The sequence below is a fragment of the Mandrillus leucophaeus genome, unplaced genomic scaffold, assembly GCF_000951045.1.
Source record: "Mandrillus leucophaeus isolate KB7577 unplaced genomic scaffold, Mleu.le_1.0 Scaffold377, whole genome shotgun sequence".
NCBI lineage: Eukaryota > Metazoa > Chordata > Mammalia > Primates > Cercopithecidae > Mandrillus > Mandrillus leucophaeus.
The window spans coordinates 942,400-960,449 of NW_012103998.1; the positions used below are offsets into that span (position 1 = coordinate 942,400).

Genomic DNA, 18,050 nt, shown 5'->3' on the forward strand with positions numbered 1-18,050 from the left:
CAGCAAACCACCATGGCACATACATACCTGTGTAACAAACCTGCACATTCCACACATGTATCGCAGAACTTAAAGTAAAATTTAAAAATAATAATAATAAGTTAACTTTTTTTAAAAAATGCCTTTGCAGTTTTAGCTTTTTTCTATTATCTCTCTGCAACTTTCCTGGGAGTGACCCAAGCACAAATATTCTCTGCTTACAGTACTTCCCAAGGTGCTGTTGTCACTGCAGTGCTGCCCTAATGCCACCTGCACCTGGCCTGCATGTGTGTTTATGATGCTAAACATTGGGATGGGACTAGAAGATTCAACAAGATACATCAATGTGCCACAGATACTATTTGATTGATTTTTTTTCTTCTTGTGTAGATCTATATAGAGCCATCATTTCTAAACTTATAAAAGTGCTTTCATTTTAGTCACTTATTTCTTCATCTGAAATTCTTTGCTCTAGACAGGGGTCCCCAACTCCTGGTCCATGGCCTGTTAGGAACCAGCCTGCATAGCAAGAGGTGAGTGGCAGGCCAGCATTACCACAAGAGCTCCGCCTCCTGTCAGATCAGCAGGCAGCAATAGATTCTCATAGGAGTTCGAACCCTGTTGTGAACTGCACATACAAGGGAGCTAGGCTGCAGGCTCTCTATGAGAATCTAATGCCTGATGATCTGAGGTGGAACAGTTTTATCCCAAAACCATCCCCACACCGACCCCGTCCATGGAAAAATTGTCTTCCATGAAACCAGTCCCTGCTGCTAAAAAGATTGGGGACTGCTGCTCTAGAAGATGCACTTGTTAAGAGAATTCTAATTCCCCGGTTTTCTTCATTTAAAGAATGTCTGAGTAATAATTTTCTTAAGTCCAATACTTTTCTTTAAAAGAAAATTAAGCAGGAAATAGGAGTTTAGTCATTATCCTTTAAATTGCTGTATCTCGCAGCTAATTCACACCAGAAGCCTAAAAATTAAGCAGCAATAAAATGTGATGATTCACTAGCATTTTTCACTGCTTGATTTGAGGCTGTTGTTAATTTCAGTACTTCATAGTGGTAGCTAAGCATAAAAATTAAAAATATATCCATGTATTTTAAAAAATCTTTAAGCTCTATGATTTTTGATGTTTAGCAGTGTCTATATATAAAGATAAAAAATAGTCTAAGTATGTATCATATTTGTTATAGCCTAATAGTTTACTTTGGTAGTGAAGGATTTTACGAGTAAATTATATAAACATTATAATTTAAGCCTATGTATGGATTTTGAGAAAAGAAATCGGCTGGGACAATGAAAGGCAGTGACCTTAACTAAACATCTAAAGATTAAAATAAAATTAAAGCAATAACTACAGTATATTACAATTAGCAATAACTACAATATATTACAATTACAACATACTACAATATATTACAATTAAAGCAATAACTACAATATATTAAAATTAGGCTGACATAAACCCTTTAATTTCAACCATGTTAAATATTATAGTTAAATAATATTAGACCATGTTAAATAAAGTTAAATAAGTATTAAACATATTTTCGACATTTAGAGTAAGGAAATGTAAATGTTTCTCTATGAACATTTTACTAATAAACTTGTAAAAATCAACTGGCAAAATATATTTTCTTAACTATATGGAAAAAATATAAAAGAAACAACTCATATAAGTACATATTATGTGCAAGACACTATTCCTAGAACTTTATGTGCAATGATGACTCATTTAGTCCTTGATATGGTTTGACTCTGTGTCCCCACCCAAATCTCATCTCGAATGGTGATCCCCATGTGTCTAGGGAGGGACCTGGTGTGGGAGGTGATTGGATCATGGGGGCGGACTCTCCCATGCTGTTCTTATGATAGTGGGTGAGTTCTCATGAGATCTGATGGTTTAAAAGTGTGTAGTGGTTCTCCCCACTCTCTCTCTCTCCCCTGCTGCCCTGAGAAGAAGGTCAGTGTTCCCATTTGTCTTCCACCATGATTGTGAGATTTCTGAGGCCCCCCAGTCATACTTCCTGTTATGTCTGTGGAACTCTGAGTCAATTAAAACTCTTTTCTTCATTAATTACCTAGTCTCAGGTAGTTCTTTATAGTAGTGTGAGAACAGACTAATATAGTCTTCTTAACAAGTCTCTAAGAGAAATACTCGTAGTATCCCAATTTACAGATGAGGAAACTGAGACATAAAGAAGGTAGATAATTTGCCCAAAGTCACTCTGCTAGTGAGTGGGATTCTAACCTAGAGTTAGAACATGAGCGTCTAGGCTCCTAATCATTTCACCATTCTGCTTTTGCAGCATGATCAGTAATCTTTTAATTCACTTTGGTTACAGCAATTAAAAATGTCTGGTTAAAATAACAAGTTATGGTGGGTTAGTATTATTACATTATTACTCTCACAACATGGAATTACCCAAATGAGTTGTATAGAATTTTTAAAAATATGAGTACATTGCTGGACATCACATCCTTAGGCTTCAGGAACTAAAGACACATTGCAATTTACTATAGGCTAATTAGCAAAAAAGAAAAAAAGCTCCACTGCACCTGGTAGGAAAAAGATAAATAATAATTAACTTTTATTAAATGCTTATGATGTGTCAAGCATTATTCTGAGTGCTTTAATTAATGTATTTAATCCTATCACAATCTTCTAAGATATGTGTTATTATTACTCCCATTTTATGAATGAGGCTAAGTGGGAGTAACATGTTCACCCTGCCCTCTCCCTCCTCTATTCTTCATTACTGGAGATTTCAGAATCTTGGTTGTTTTCTTGTTTTTTATTTGTGGCTGATTTAAAAACTTTTAGGTGGCTTTTTCTGGTAAGGAAAGTTGCAACCTTTGGTTTAAGACTGAGTTGAGGCTGGGCGCGGTGGCTCACGCCTGTAATCCCAGCACTTTGGGAGGCCAAGGCAGGCAGATCACCTGAGGTCAGGAGTTCGAGACCAGCCTGGTCAATGCGGTGAAACCCCATCTCTACTGAAAATACAAAAATTAGCCGGGTGTGGTGGCCTGTGCCTGTAGACCCAGCTACTCAGGAGGCTGAGGCAGGAGAATCGCTTGAACCCAGGAGGCAGAGTTTGCAGTAAGCCAAGATTGTGCCACTGCACTCCAGCTTGGGTGACAGAGCAAGACTCTGTCTCAAAAAGAAAAAAAAAGAAAGAAAAAACTGAGTTGAAGGATAATTGCTGCTTCATGACAGAATTTTAAGAAAATGGCTTTGAAGGCATTTTGCTTTCTGCCTGCAATGTTACTACTGCATGATCTGGTTTAGTATAATAATAATGACCAGGAGCTCTGCCTGGCTTTTCAAATCCTGGCTCTGCCTCCATCTTAGAAGCAGAGGTTCCTGTTCCTGCTGCTGTAACACAATACATTAGACTAGGTAATTTATAAACAACAGAAATTTATTCCTCATAGTTCTGGAGGCTGGAAAGTCCACCATCAAGGCAGCAGCAGATTAGATGTCTGGTGAGTGTCCCCTCTCTGCTTCAAAAATCACACCTTCTCAAGGAATCCTCCCATGGCAGAAGGGTGTGAACAGGGCAAACAGGCTTTCTCCAGCACTAAGGGCACTAATCCCATTCATGAGGTGACTTAATCACCTTCCACCTCCTAATATCATCACCTTGGGGGTTAGGTTTCTACACATGAATTTTGGAGGAACACAAACATTTAGACTATAGCAGCCTCTTCTTAGGTGATCTTGTGCAGTTTCTTGAATGGGTTATACAGAAACATCCCTGCTTTGTTAGTGTTCCTGGGGTAAGGGAAGGAGAGGGTCATGGGGTGGGATAGGAAGAGAGCTGATTGAGAAAGGGAATGAAAGGGCAGGAGGCTATAAAGGTATCTAAAAATGTTTCCTCCTAACCTCATTCGACATTTTCCCTTACTTACTTGATGTTTTCTGTTTGCTTAATGATGAAATCTGTCTGATTCCTGTCAACTTTTTCTTAGTCATATGAGAACTTTCTAGAACTAATGGGCTTGCATGAGAACTGACTCCCAGGCCCACCCATGCTGTTACAGTGAGATCATTTTTTGTAGCACTAGTTCTCATTCTGCTTGCCATCTTTCCTGATGTGTCACCAAAGTTGTCTGTGAACCACACCCACAAAAACAACTCAGAAACAGATTTTCTTGAACCACATGTGACGTTGGCGAAGTGTGGTATTTTTAAGTAGGCCACATAGTATCTAACTGATCGCTCTTCCTCCCTTGTGGACAAATATTTATTGAAAACTTACCCTGTGCCTGGCACAGTGATAGAGAGACAAATGTCCCTGGATACTTCGTATTAGCAGTAAGCCTAGTATGCCTTATATACTGCCAGGGTAAATGGTTTTTATTTTTTTTTAAGTTAAGTTGCTTTCCAACTCTTGACTGTGCATAACTTTTTTCTTATAACCTGTGGTCTCTATTTTTGCCTTCTGTTTAGCTCTTTCACTAGCATCATTACTTGCAAATATGGCAGAGCATCTCAACTTTATTCTACCAGGATCGCGATTGATTTACATTCCTCTTTTGGCTCCATGCAGTGCTTTTTTCTGCTAGTGCAAGCTATTTACATGCACTTACTCTGCACTTTGCACACATTATTCCCCTTGTGGTATTACCCCCTGTGAGGTCTAGACCTGTGTTATCCAATACTGACTGAATAAGAGATTCCAAAAATACATATACTATATATAGGTGTATATCTATCTATCTATCTATCTATCTATCTATCTATCTATCTATCTATCTATCTATCTATCTATCTGTCTGTCTATAGTCTCTCCATATTACCTACAATGTATATTATATATATGTAACTTAAAACTCTAGATACGCCCCTAAAAAATGAACTGGCTATAGTCTTTGCCCTTTTTAGTATATAACTAAAGACCTGCCTTTCTAAAGAAAGCTTCTGGTTTCAATCGGATAAAATTAATTTTTGACCTTGCTTGTACCTGGGATGAAAGTTTAAAAAGTTATAATATAATTGATAATCTTGTGTCACTGTAAGTTCGGCATGTGTCATTTCTTAGTGAGAAAGCAGAAGCTATGTTATGAAATCCTCTCCCGCTCTGCTTTGAAGAAATTTTTATGGCAGAAACTAAACTATAATGCAACTTAAACTTGTAGCTAAGCCAAACAACTAGGATTCATGGGCATATCAGCATCATTATGATGGTGATGATCATGATGATCATTACTACCTTGCCATTATCATCTCATCACAAGTATTATTATTACTACTAATGAGAGTTGTAATTATATTACTTTTATGTTGATTCTTTCTCCAAAATGAATTCCTCCCCTCTTTTCCCATTTTTTTACCTCATCCTAACTGTATTTATAGAAAGAGAAGTGACAATTTACTTAATTACATAATACTAAACAAACAAATATTGTATCAACACTGATTTGGCATAGAATGAGGTTGCCTATTAAAGCTGTATTATCATAATGTATCTCCCTGACATGATATTTTTTCTGCTTGCAGTCAAAAGTAGAAATGTTTTTGAAACATATTTAGAGTTGCTTCTGGAGTTAGGTGTTAGTAGATTATCATTAATTGCTTGAGAGAGACCCCAGTCCTAATTAGACAGAAAAGTGAAATGCATAGGCAAGGCTACCACAGTCAGCCTTGAAGATTGCACACTGCAGAATCCCAGGGCGTGCTACTCACACAGTGATATGAATGGCATTCCTAACGTTGTGCAGCAGAGCAACCTGCATATTTGGAAGCACTGAGAATATTGTAGGAAAAAGTAAAGAACATTTCATGAAAGCATTTGGTAGATCCATGGTCATCTCATTGTCTTTGAAGGTAAATTTTATTTTTAAATTTAATTCTTTCTGGAAGCCATAAATATTAAGAAGTATAATAATTTGAATGAAAAGAGAAAAATGTTCTCAGTAGGAGATTCTACAATCAATATTCAGTTTCACAAAAGTACACCATTAGAAATGAGAACAAATGTAAAACTTGGACTTAGAGTGTGTAAAGGGCAAATCAACTAGTAGAGAAGGTAAACATAGGAGAAAATATTTAAGAAAATAAATGACTCTAGCAATAGTGCAGATTACATAGCTTGAATTCTCTCGGTGCAAAACATCTAGTGCCAGCTGAAAAACAAACATTTTTAAGCACATTGTTTGCCTCACAAAGATAATAAAGGAAATCACCAGTCCTCCAATATTGTGACTATTCAAAATGTACTACATATTCTAGCCAGTGTAATTAGAAAAGAAAAACAAATAAAAATTATAAAGATTGGAAAGAATAAATAATTGGTCCATAAATATACACAATATGGTTGTTTATATGGAAACACGGAGTTAGGCGTAAGAGACTACAGATTATTAGAATTAGGAATTTAGTAAGGTTGCTGGATATAAGATCAATATACAAAAAGCAATTACATCCCCATACAGCAAAGATTAAGAAATATTACATTTAAAAATATATCATCTATAAAAATAATCAAAAATATGTACAGGAATAAATCTAATAAATGATTGGCAAGATTTTTCTGAAGAAAATTAGGCAACTTTGTTGAAATGTCTTAAAGAGGACCTAAATACATGGAGAATATAATGTGTTCATAAAAATGTAAACTGAATTCCCTAAAGATGTAAATACTCCTTAAATTAACTATAAGTGTAATACCATTCCGATTCAACCCAATCCAACAGATCTGAATAGTGGAATAGAATTGAGTTGCTGGTATTTGAGGTGATTCTGGAGTTCTTTGGAGAGCCTAGTATAATTAATGGTGCCTTTGATAGAAAAAATATTCCCTGTAAATTTTGTTTTCAAAAGGATGAATACTCAGATATTTGTTGCAAATAGAAAATCTATCTTAATTATCAAGAACTTGAATATTTACATCAACATAAGAAACTAAGGATGTGATGATTTCTTGGCAAAGGAATTGCTGTGTCAGTTGCAAGATGGCATTTTTCATCCATGACTCAGAAGAGAAGTCTGGAATACCTGCCCAGTGCCTAATATGGATATAGACTCTAGGCTTCCAGACCCAGAGAGGAGAATGTTTTAACAAGTGCATACTGCCACACATGAGAGCATCCAAAGCATCCAAAGGTATCTGAACTACTATACCTCACCCAGAGGCTACCTGTTAAACTATAACAGGCATGCCACCTGTTCCTTCAGAGGCCAATAAGTGATCTTTGAACAGGATTGGAGTTAAAAAGTAAACCTATCCTTCACGTTTTTGCATTGTTAAAACTAAAGTACTTGTAACAACAGACTTGATATGACTCTGTGGTCAATGTTCGCTTCTAAGATTGGCTCATTGTTTACATTTTAAAGGAAGAACACATTTGTTATGAAAAAGTTTTTCCGAATAGTCTGATTGCTTTGGAAGCAGCTCTTAAAACTGTAACACTATGTAATTGGCCAAACTTTCTGTACTACAGTTACCCTTCCAACTCTATAACCATGAGTTTTTGGTATTTTTCAGTGAAAAGAGAGCCAGTTCAAAACATAAGATTATTTAGATGCCTTTTAAAAGAGTTATACTATAACTTTTGTGTTAAAAACCAAGAATTCCAAAGAACGCTGATAAAGATTAAGATCTTCATCAACAAGCATTTATTTTCTCAATAGGCATGAAAGCATTATATAAAATATGGAAAAAATCTCAGACTAGTGATGTGTTTGGTGTGTCCTTTAAACAATTTCTTCTGTGTTTCTGGCCCACCCTCTTACCCTGCTTTTCCTCTCTTACATCCTCTTCACTGTGGAAAGAGGTAATAGATACAAACCAAAAACTTCATGGAAAGCATGCATAGCAGTCTGTTTCCTACAATATACACTAAAACTGTAATTAGTTTTCTATTTACTTTTCTCTTCTGTTGTTTGCTAGTTGCTAACAGTGACTATCATTTGAAAAGTGTGAAAATAGTAAAGCTATAGATGATCTGAACAGATCAGTCAATTTGACCTAGTGGACATTTATCAAATACTTCAATAACAGCTGAATTACACATTCTTTTCAAATTCACATGAAATATACACCACGATAGGCCATATGCTGGGCCATTAAACATACTTTAATACATTTAGAAGAATAGAAATTATACAAAATATGATCTCAGAAAAGATAACTGGAGAATCCCCAAATATCTGCAAATAAACAACATATTTCTAAATAACCCATGAGCCAAAGAAGAAATCTCAGGAGAAAATTTTAAATATTTTGAATTAAATGTAAATAAAAGTACAACTTATCAAAATTCATAGGACACAGCAAAAGCAGTGCTTAGAGGGAAATTTGTAGCATTAAACACATATATTAGAAATGGAGAAAGGTCTAACTTCCTTAGGAAACTGGAAATTCCATCTTAGAAAATTAGTAAAATGGGTGAAATGAAACTTATTGGCAAGCATATAAAAAATTCAATTTTACATATAATCCAGTAAAAGAAATACTAATACAAATATCATTTTTCACATATTGAATTGGGAAATTTATGCTTTTAAAGTATAATATTCAATGCTGGTATGGGTGAGGCGAAATAGGCACTATACATTAGTGATAGTTGTACAGATGGATGCAGCCTTTTTGGAGAGAAATTTGACAATGTGGCCTAAATGTAACTTTTCTTTGACCTGGTATTTCCATTTTAATGATTCTAAGAAAATAAAAATTAAAAAAAGAAAATAATCTCAAATTAACAAAATGTTTAATTAACAGACAGCTATAAAAGTATTATGAATAATAGCAAAAGTCTGAAAATAACATAAGTGTCCAAATAAATGTGGCATTAACTATAATGAAGTAGATCCACTCACTGTACCAGTATATGGCCATGAAAACTGATGTTTGTGTAGAATTTCTAATAACTTAATAGGAAGTGAAGAAAGGCCAGGTGCAGTGGCTTACATCTGTAATCCTAGCACTTTGGCAGGCCAAGGCAGGTGAATCACCTGAGGTCAGGAGTTTGAGACCAACCCGACCAACATAGTGAAAACCCATCTCTACTAAAAATACAAAAAATTAGTGGGGTGTGATGGCGAGAAGTCTGAGATAGGAGAATCACTTGAACCCAGGAGGCGGAGGTTGCAGTGAGCCAAGATCACGTCACTGCACTCCAGCCTGGGCAACAAGAGTGAAACTCCGTCTAAAAAAATTAAAAAGTGAAGAAAACGTGGAACAAAAATTGTATGGATACAAGATTAGAAGGAGACATACCAAAATGAAAGCTGGTTTTATTAATGGTGGAGGGTGTCCAGGTTCTTGGCGTCTTGAACAAAGAATTGGACAAAATGCACAAACAAAGCAAGGAAGGAATGAAGGGTTTTATTAAAAATGAAAGTACACTCCGCAGTGTGGGAGCGACCCTGAGCATAGAGGCTCAAAGGCCCAGTTACAGAATTTTTGGGAGTTTAAATACCTAGAGGATTCCATTGGTTACTTCAGGTACAGCCTATGTAAATGGAGAGGATGAAGTAAAGTTACAAAGTCATTTACAGTCTAGGCCCTATGGAGATGATATTTCCTGTTATAGCTGAAGTGTGAATTTGCCTTATGTTCCCTGCCTCCAGACCCTATTTTCCTGCCTTAGTTTCTTTGGAAGATGGGTTTGCCCTACTAACTGCTTTTCTATTATTTCCCAAAGACCCATGATGAACACAGTGGTTTCACTCATGGGCTTTGGAGTCCAGTGGTTGGGTTATAGTCTCAGCTCTATTATTTACTAGTTGGGTGAGTCTCAGTTCTCATTTGTAAAGCAAGGATGACAATTGACGGTCTCTCCCTAGGGTGACTGAGAGTTCTGAAGGTGATCTTGTATGTAGGGTGTTTAGCACAGGGCCTGCTCTACATTAAGTCCCTGATAAATGCTAGCTATTTGTTATTGGTTATAATGAGGAAAAAAATTCTATCAAAAGTAGGCACATTAGGGCCAGGCGTGGTAGCATAGCTGGTATTCCCAACATTTTGGGAGGCCAAGACGGGCAGATCGCCTGAGGTCAGGAGTTCAAGACCAGCCTGGTCAACATAGTGAAACCCCGTGTCTACTAAAAATACAAAAAAAAAATTAGCCGGATATGGTGGTGCATGCCTGTAATCCCAGCTACTCGGGAGGCTGAGGCAGGAGAATCACTTGAACCTGGAAGGCAGAGGCTGCAGTGAGCCAAGATGGTGCCACCACACTCCAGCCTGGGTGACAGAGCAAGACTCCATCTCAAAAGAAAGAAAAAAGATAAGTAAGCACCTTAGGACAGGCTCACCCAGATTTGCACAGGGAAGTTTTCCTTTCTCTGTTGGACTCTACTGATGTATTTCTTTGAATGATATACATTTTCAAGGTATTTATTTACTGACTGCAGGATATCTGGAGTTCACAAATGGGAGACTTAAATGTCCTTTTATATACCAAAAAACAGTACACACTGAGAAACAATAAGTATATTTGATTCCCTTTGTCTATTTAAAAGTGCTATATCCAAGACCATACCAGTGAGACTGAGAAAGGAATTCAAAGCTACTGAGTTTAGCTACTTATTACCTCAAGTCTGCAGGCTGTGATTTTTTAAATTTCAGAGTAAGAGATAGTAATCTTTACTTCCTTCACCCTTCCTATAGGGTCATTAATAGACTGGGAACTCCCTTGCTACTTCAGGATTCTTTTCAATGTAAAATTTAATATTATTTTGAAAGTGTTACTATAGCTTTAAAGGATTTCATTACCAAAGAAATAATTCTGTTCATGATAGAAATATCATACATTTTAATAAGAATTCATCATTTTTCTTTAAAAAAAGACTCCTTTTTCTCTGTTTGCAATAAATATTGTATTCATTCAAACATTTCTGAAGGAGGACAGATAGTGGGGATATGATGTACTTTTTCTTTATGATGAAGGAATCTTCAATAGTTATGTTAGAGAGACTTACTATGTACATGAAAAAGTGCTTGGGCTTCAGTGCAATTAATATTTTTGTATTAATTTGGCTTTAAAATTTTAATTACTCAAATTTAGTGAGGAATATGTCTGTGAGTAAATAGCATTTATAAGTAGAGAAAGTCTAAGGTAGAACATTTGAGGTATTATTTTGTAGAGTGCAGAAATCTAAATGGACTTACTTTTATTGTAACCTTGAGTGGCTATGGCTAATTGGCTTAAAATTTTTCTTCTTCTTCTTCTTTTTTTTTTTTTTTTGGTTTGAGGTGGAGTTTCACTCTTATTGCCCAGGCTGGAGTACGATGACATGATCTTGGCTAACTGCAATCTCTGCCTCCTGGGTTCAAGCAATTCTCCTGCCTCAGCCTCCAGAGTAGCTGGGACTACAGGCACCCGCCACCATGCCCAGCTAATTTTTTGTAGTTTTGGTAGAGATGGGGTTTCACTATGTTGGCCAGGCAGGTCTCAAACTCCTGACATCATGTAATCCACCCACCTTGGCCTCCCAAACCAATTTGCTTAAAATTCATTTACAGGTTTTCAAAATGTATTAACACCCTGAAACCATTAATTTGAGCTCTGAGGTGGTACAGTTTTAATATTGCTTAATGAAGTTTTTCTAATGTTTCTGATAACTGAATGCCTCTTCTGTGATGAGGTCGATTATACTGAATATAGGTTTGAAGCAAATTGTGTCATAGATTTACCCTCTAAATTGCATTGTAATCTTGTAAGGTTTGTGGTAAAAATATTCCAAAAGGCACTTGTGTTTGAAATTGCAGCACAGTTTGGGATTGGAAAGTGTCCAGGGTAATTAGGACCTATAGGTAAAATCAAACCAGAAGCATATCTAGCTTAATTAACAGCTTGAACATATTCTACTATATTATATATCTTGAAATCCTACCTATGGACAAAGGATTTTTTAATCAAATTGCTGCTTCAGTAGATTGAGCTTTTTTAAGCTTGATTTTCTAATACTTGGACAATAGTACTTTCTTTGAGCTAGACAAATTAAGTAGAATCTTTGTACTCTCAATTGTTTACCTAAGAGTGCTAGGCAAAGAAAAGGCTGAATTTGCAAACCCAACTTAGTCACCAAACCTAACTAGCTGTATAACCTTGACTAGGCTGGGGCCTGTGAAATAAAAAGTTTTAAATGGACCTCAGTTTTCTTGTGTCAGAAAAGGTTGGACTAATAACTTCCAAGGTCTTTTCCTAGGCTAATGTTTTATCAGGATAATTATGTCTTAGGCAAAATTATAAATTTTATTGTCTGACTGCTCTGCTAAGCTTCAAAGCCAGTTTAACCATCTGCTGGACATGACTGGTCTGCCATCCTCACTAAGTCAACCTGTTCCAAACGGAAATCAGTCACCTCCCAAACCAACTACATTTCCTGATTTTCCTATTTCTGCAAAAGAGATTATTTTTTCAACTAACCAGATTCAGAACCCCCAATCCAAGTCACTTTTTTGTCCCCCCCCCCCGCCCCCTGCGCCTCCTTCCTGCCATAGGGTTCAAGTGATTCTCCTGCCTTAGCCTCCTGAGTAGCTGGAATTACAGGCATGCACCACCAGGCCTGCCTAATTCTTGTATTTTTAGTAGAAATGGGGTTTTGCCATGTTGACCAAGCTGGTTTCGAACTCCTGTCCTCAAGTGAGCTGCCTGCCTCAGTTTCCCAAAGTGCAGGAATTACAAGCATGAGCCACTGCACTGGTCCCCCAAGTCATTTTTAATTTCTTCCCAGTCTTCTGCCAATCCCATGGTCAGTTATGAAGTTCTACCAATTTCTTTTTGGTTCTTCTTCAATTCCCCCCAACCCCTGTCCATTATCCTTATCCTCATTTTGGTGTAGACCTAGGTATTCTCATAAAGTAGCCATTAGCTCACCTTCCAAGTCTTCTTTTTCTAATCTATGATGTGTCATTTCTAAATTATAACTCGGAGAACCTCCCAACACAAAGCAGCTTGACTTGCCAAAGCCTTTATCTGTTTGTCCCTCCTCTACTTTTTCTTCCGCGTTCCACGGATCCCTATGAATCCCCTTCTCCTAATAGACTTCACTCATTCTCTCAGAGGCACTCTGTTTATTCACACTGGAGCACTTAGATGACCACCACTGGCATGGCTGGCCCTCACGCATCACCGTATTAATCCACGCTCACACAATTGTTAGGGCCCAGGTTCAGTCCACATCCTCCATGTGGTTCTTTTAACTTCCTGAGCCCACAAAGTTTCACCTGTATCAATTAGCCTACTTTATATGCCACTCTTGAGGCACTGCCAGGCACCACTTTATCATATCCTGCCTTAAGTTGTTATATTTTATAGAATAAAAATGTAATTATTAACAATCCTATGGTATTGCTGAAAGTTTAGAGCCCAGAGAAACAGTCATCTCCAATATTTTGATGTATTTCTTTCCAGGCCTTTTTCATATGTATGTTTCCTGTTGTTATAATGAAAAGTGGCCGGACACTGTGACTCATGCCTGTAATCCCAGCACTTTAGGAGACCAAGGCTGGTGGACTGCTTGAGCCCAGGAGTTCAAGACCAGCCTGTGCAACATGGCAAAACCCCATCTCTAAAAAAAAAAAAAAAAAAAATTAGCTGGGCATGGTGGTGTGCACCCATAGACCTGCCACTTGGAAGGCTGAGGCGGGAGGATCATCTGAGCCCAGAGGTCAAGGTTGCAGTGAGCTGAGATTGTACCACTGCATTCCAGCCTGGGCAATAGAGTGAGACCCTGTTTGAAAACAAAACAAAAACCAAAAACAATAATGAAAGCGTTATCTACAATTTTGCTTCTTAGTTTTCTTTCAGCCAATATATGAGAAAAAAAGTATAACTGAGAGTAATAAAAGTGATACAGGGGGTGCCATGAGAGGACAGAGGGGAAACTAACACTGTTGGAAGAGGAGCCTAAGACAGAAAAGTGTCACGGCAGTTATTGTCAGAACTGAATTTCCAAGGACCTGCCAGAGGTAGCCAGAAGGAGGAGAGGGTGTGCAGAAGAGAGAAGCATGAAGCAGTGTTGTCCATCTTGAAGACTGCAGGTTGTTCACTGTGGGTGGCAAGGAACTGGGACATATAGGTTTGGGTGCCAAGCCAAGCAACATGCATTCTATGTGCCAATGATGAGAAGCCACTGAATATGTTAATAGGTGCTTGGGCCAAACACACCAGTGAAATTGCTAACTTTTGATGACGTATATATACTGCTCCTGTAGTTGTCTACTTGATATCCAACCTCCCCTTCTTTCCAGTAGAATCCTGATTTTGTTAAGGGTGTCAGTGTGCCCAGTTAAAATGCTTAGCTCTCCAGACTTCCTCGTGGTCTAGAGAGGCCATGTAACCCAGTTCTGGACAATTAGATATAAGCAGATGGGTGAGGTTACTGGGAAAGTGTTTTAAGGCTCAGGTGGCATGTATCTTTTACTCTTCTCTCTTTTCTAGAATAAAACCACATCCTGGAGGCAGAAAAACCATCTTGTGCCCATGAGGGAGAACACCAAACAAATTTGTATGACTTCCTTGAGTAGCTGCATTTATATTGGACTGTCTACCTCCTGACTTCTTGTCCTGTAAGAAAAATCAATCTCAATTTGATTAAGCTACTGAGTTGGATTTCTGTTCATGCAACTGAATGTCATATCTAATATAATATTGGATCCACTTCTTAGAGATTGACAATGAACATTGCATATTAAAGATTTTAAGAAGCCCTATTTATATCTGTTTAACCTAATATTAAAATTATTTGACTACCTAATTCTTTTCCCTCAGAACACTTAGTATATTTCACTGAACACGAGTGTTTGGCAGATGTTTGGAAAATGATATTCTCTTTGTGTTGATCCAGCAGGAAACAGCTGTGACATTCTACCAAGATATAGAATACAGGAGGAGTAACATGTTAAGGGAGAAAGAAAATGAGTTTAGTTTTGGATGTGTTCAGAATCCTTCCTCTTAACTGCTTTGCTATATATACCACCTCTCTCAAAAAAGGAAATGGAAAGTTTATTGTGCTTACAATCAGACACACAGAAGTTCAAATTCTGGCTTGTCCGTGTACTCAGCTTTGGGACTTTGGTTCAGTTTTTCAACCTTTCTGAGCTTTAGTTTCCTCACCGTGGGTGTGACAACCTAACCTTAGAGAGCTGTTGTGAGGATTGTATTCAACATTGTACCTGGTAAACTCTAGGTGCTCATTCAAAGCTAATTCCTTTCTCCTTCCAGCTGGAGAAGATTTGCTGCTTCACACTTTCATTTTCTGTGGAATACCTTTATAGATATTAAGCTGCATTTAAAATTAAGCCAAGGCAACAGAATAGGAGAAAATATTTGCAAATTACCTACCTGACAAGAGATTAATAACGAGGATATATAAGGGGCCCAAACAACTCTATAGGGGAAAAAATCTAATAATTTCATTTAAAAAATGGACAAAAGATTTGGATAGACATTTCTCAAAAGAAGACATACAAAATGGCAAACAGGTATATGAAAAGGTGCTCAATATCATTATCACCAGAGAAATGCAAATCAAGACTACAGTGAGACATAATCTCACCCCAGCTAAAATAGCCTCTATCTAAAAGACAGGCAATAACGAATGCTGGCGAGGATGTGGAGAAAAGAGAACCCTTGCACACTGTTCGTGGGAATGTAAATTAGTACAACCACTATGGAGAATGGTTTGGAGGTTCCTCAAAACACTAAAATTAGAGCTGCCATACAATCCAGCTATCCCATTGCTGTGTATATACCCAAAAGAAAGGAAATCAGTATATTGAAAAGATGTCTGCGCTCATATGTTTGTTTCAGCGCTGTTCACAATAGCCAAGATTTGGAAGCAACCTAAGTATCCATCAACAGGCGGATGGATGAAGAAAATGCAGCATATACACACAATGGAGTACTAGTCAGCCATAAAAAGAATGAGATTCAGTCATTTGCAACAACATGGGTGGAACTGGAGGTCATTATGCTAAGTAAAATAAGCCAGGCACAGGTCTCACTTATTCGTAGGATTTCATGTTCTCATTTAGGATCTACAGATCAAAAACAATTGCACCCATGGAGAGAGAGAGTAGAAGGATGGTGACCAGAGGCTGGGAAGGGTTGGCAAGGGGTAGGGAGGGACAGGTAGGTGGTGAGGGGAGGTGGGGATGGTTAATGGGTACAAAAAAAAAAAAATTGTTAAAATGAATAAGACCGACCGGGCACGGTGGCTCAAGCCTGTAATCCCAGCACTTTGGGAGGCGGAGACGGGCGGATCACGAGGTCAGGAGATCGAGACCATCCTGGCTAACATGGTGAAACCCCGTCTCTACTAAAAAATACAAAAAACTCTAGCCAGGCGAGGTGGCGGGTGCCTGTAGTCCCAGCTACTCGGGAGGCTGAGGCAGGAGAATGGCGTGAACCCGGGAGGCGGAGCTTGCAGTGAGCCAAGATCCGGCCTCTGCACTCCAGCCTGGGCGACAGAGCAAGACTCCGTCTCAAAACAAAACAAAACAAAACAAAACAAAAAGAATAAAACCTAGTATTTGATAGCACAACAGGGCTACTATAGTCAATAAAAATTTAATTGTACATTTAAAAATAGTGAAAAGAGTATAATTGGATTGTTTGTAACACAAAGGATAAATGCTTGAGGGCACAGATACTCCATTTTCCAGGACGCGACGTTTATACATTGCATGCCTGTATCAAAGTATCTCATGTACCCCATACATATCTACACCTAGTATGTACCCATAAAAATTAAAAATTAAAAATTAAAAATTATTTTTAAAAATTAAGCCAGGGCAATTATTTTGCTTCTACCTATTTAAAATCTGTATATAATTTAAAGATGGAATTTCAGGGCAGGCCGGAAGAGATTGTATCTACACGATGAATTTACATTTTACTATTTCATATATTTAACCAAATAATATGCTTCTTGTGTGTTTTGCACTTTTCTAAGCACTTCAGAAGTATTAACTCATTTAATATTCAAAATAATCTTATGAATTAGACATTATTATTATTCTCATATGGCAGATGTATAAACAATGCATAGAGAGGTTAAGTAACTTGCCCACAGTCACACAACTAGTAAGCTGTGGAGCCAGGATTCAAACCTGGGGAGTCAGACCCCACAGTTCATGCTCTTAACTATTACACTGCTATACAAAAGGAAAAAGTAAGAGGAATAAACCCATAGTGTTTACTGTTCTTTCCTCCTCATGAGGACTTTGCTAATTGTTTCTTCTCCCCTCCTCGTCCTCCTCCCCCTCCTCCCTTCTCCTCCTCCTCTTTCTTCCTCCTCCTCCTCCTCCTCTTCTTCTTCTTCCTCCTCTTCCTCCTCCTCCTCCTCCTCTTCTTCTTCTTCTTCTTCTTCTTCTTCCTCTCCTCCTTCTCCTTCTCCTTCTTCTCCTTCTCCTTCTTCTTTTCCTTTCTTCTTCTTCTTCTTTCTTCTCCTTCTTATTTCCATAGGTTTTTAGGGAACAGGTGGTATTTGGTTACATGAGTAAGTTCTTTCATGGTGATTTGTGAGATTTTGATGCACCCATCTCCTGACCAGTATACACTAATCCCAATTTGTAGTCTTTTAATCTATTTCTCTACTTTTTAAAAAAAGTAGGCCAGGCACAGTGGCTCACACCTGTAATCTCAGTACTTTGGGAGGCCGAGGTGGTCAGATCCCTTGAGTTTAGGAGTTCAAGGCCTGGGCAACATGGCAAATCTCCATCACTACAAAAAAATGATAATAATAAACTGGGTATGGTAATGCACGCCTGTAATCCCAGCTATTCCGGAGGCTGAGGCAGGAGGATCACCTGAGGCCAGGGAGGTTGAGGCTGCAGTGAGCCATGATGCCATCACTGCACTATAGCCTGGGTGACAGAGTGAGACCCTGTTTTTTTTGTTTTTTTTTGTTTTTTTTTTTTAGTATTAATTTGTCTCAGAGCATCTTTTCATCAATTTCAGAAATAGTAATAGGTACAGAAAGTTTTAGCTAAGAGTCATTTAAAGGGAAAAATATTTAAAATCTGTGTCAATATAATGCTGTCAATGGTAGGTATATCTGTAATAACAACAGAACTGTTCTTGTTTTTTTTTTTTTTTTTTTAATTT

At 37.7% G+C, this 18,050-nt stretch overlaps 1 long non-coding RNA gene across 1 annotated transcript in view; it reads right to left on the reverse strand.

The window, feature by feature from the left end:
• Positions 1–7,056, reverse strand: part of LOC105546977 — a 21,260-nt gene extending 14,204 nt beyond the window's left edge. Inside the window, exon 1 of the long non-coding RNA XR_001007164.1 lies at positions 6,878–7,056. This is a non-coding gene — a long non-coding RNA (uncharacterized LOC105546977). The remainder of the gene's footprint in view (positions 1–6,877) is intronic.
• Positions 7,057–18,050: the final 10,994 nt, after the last annotated feature.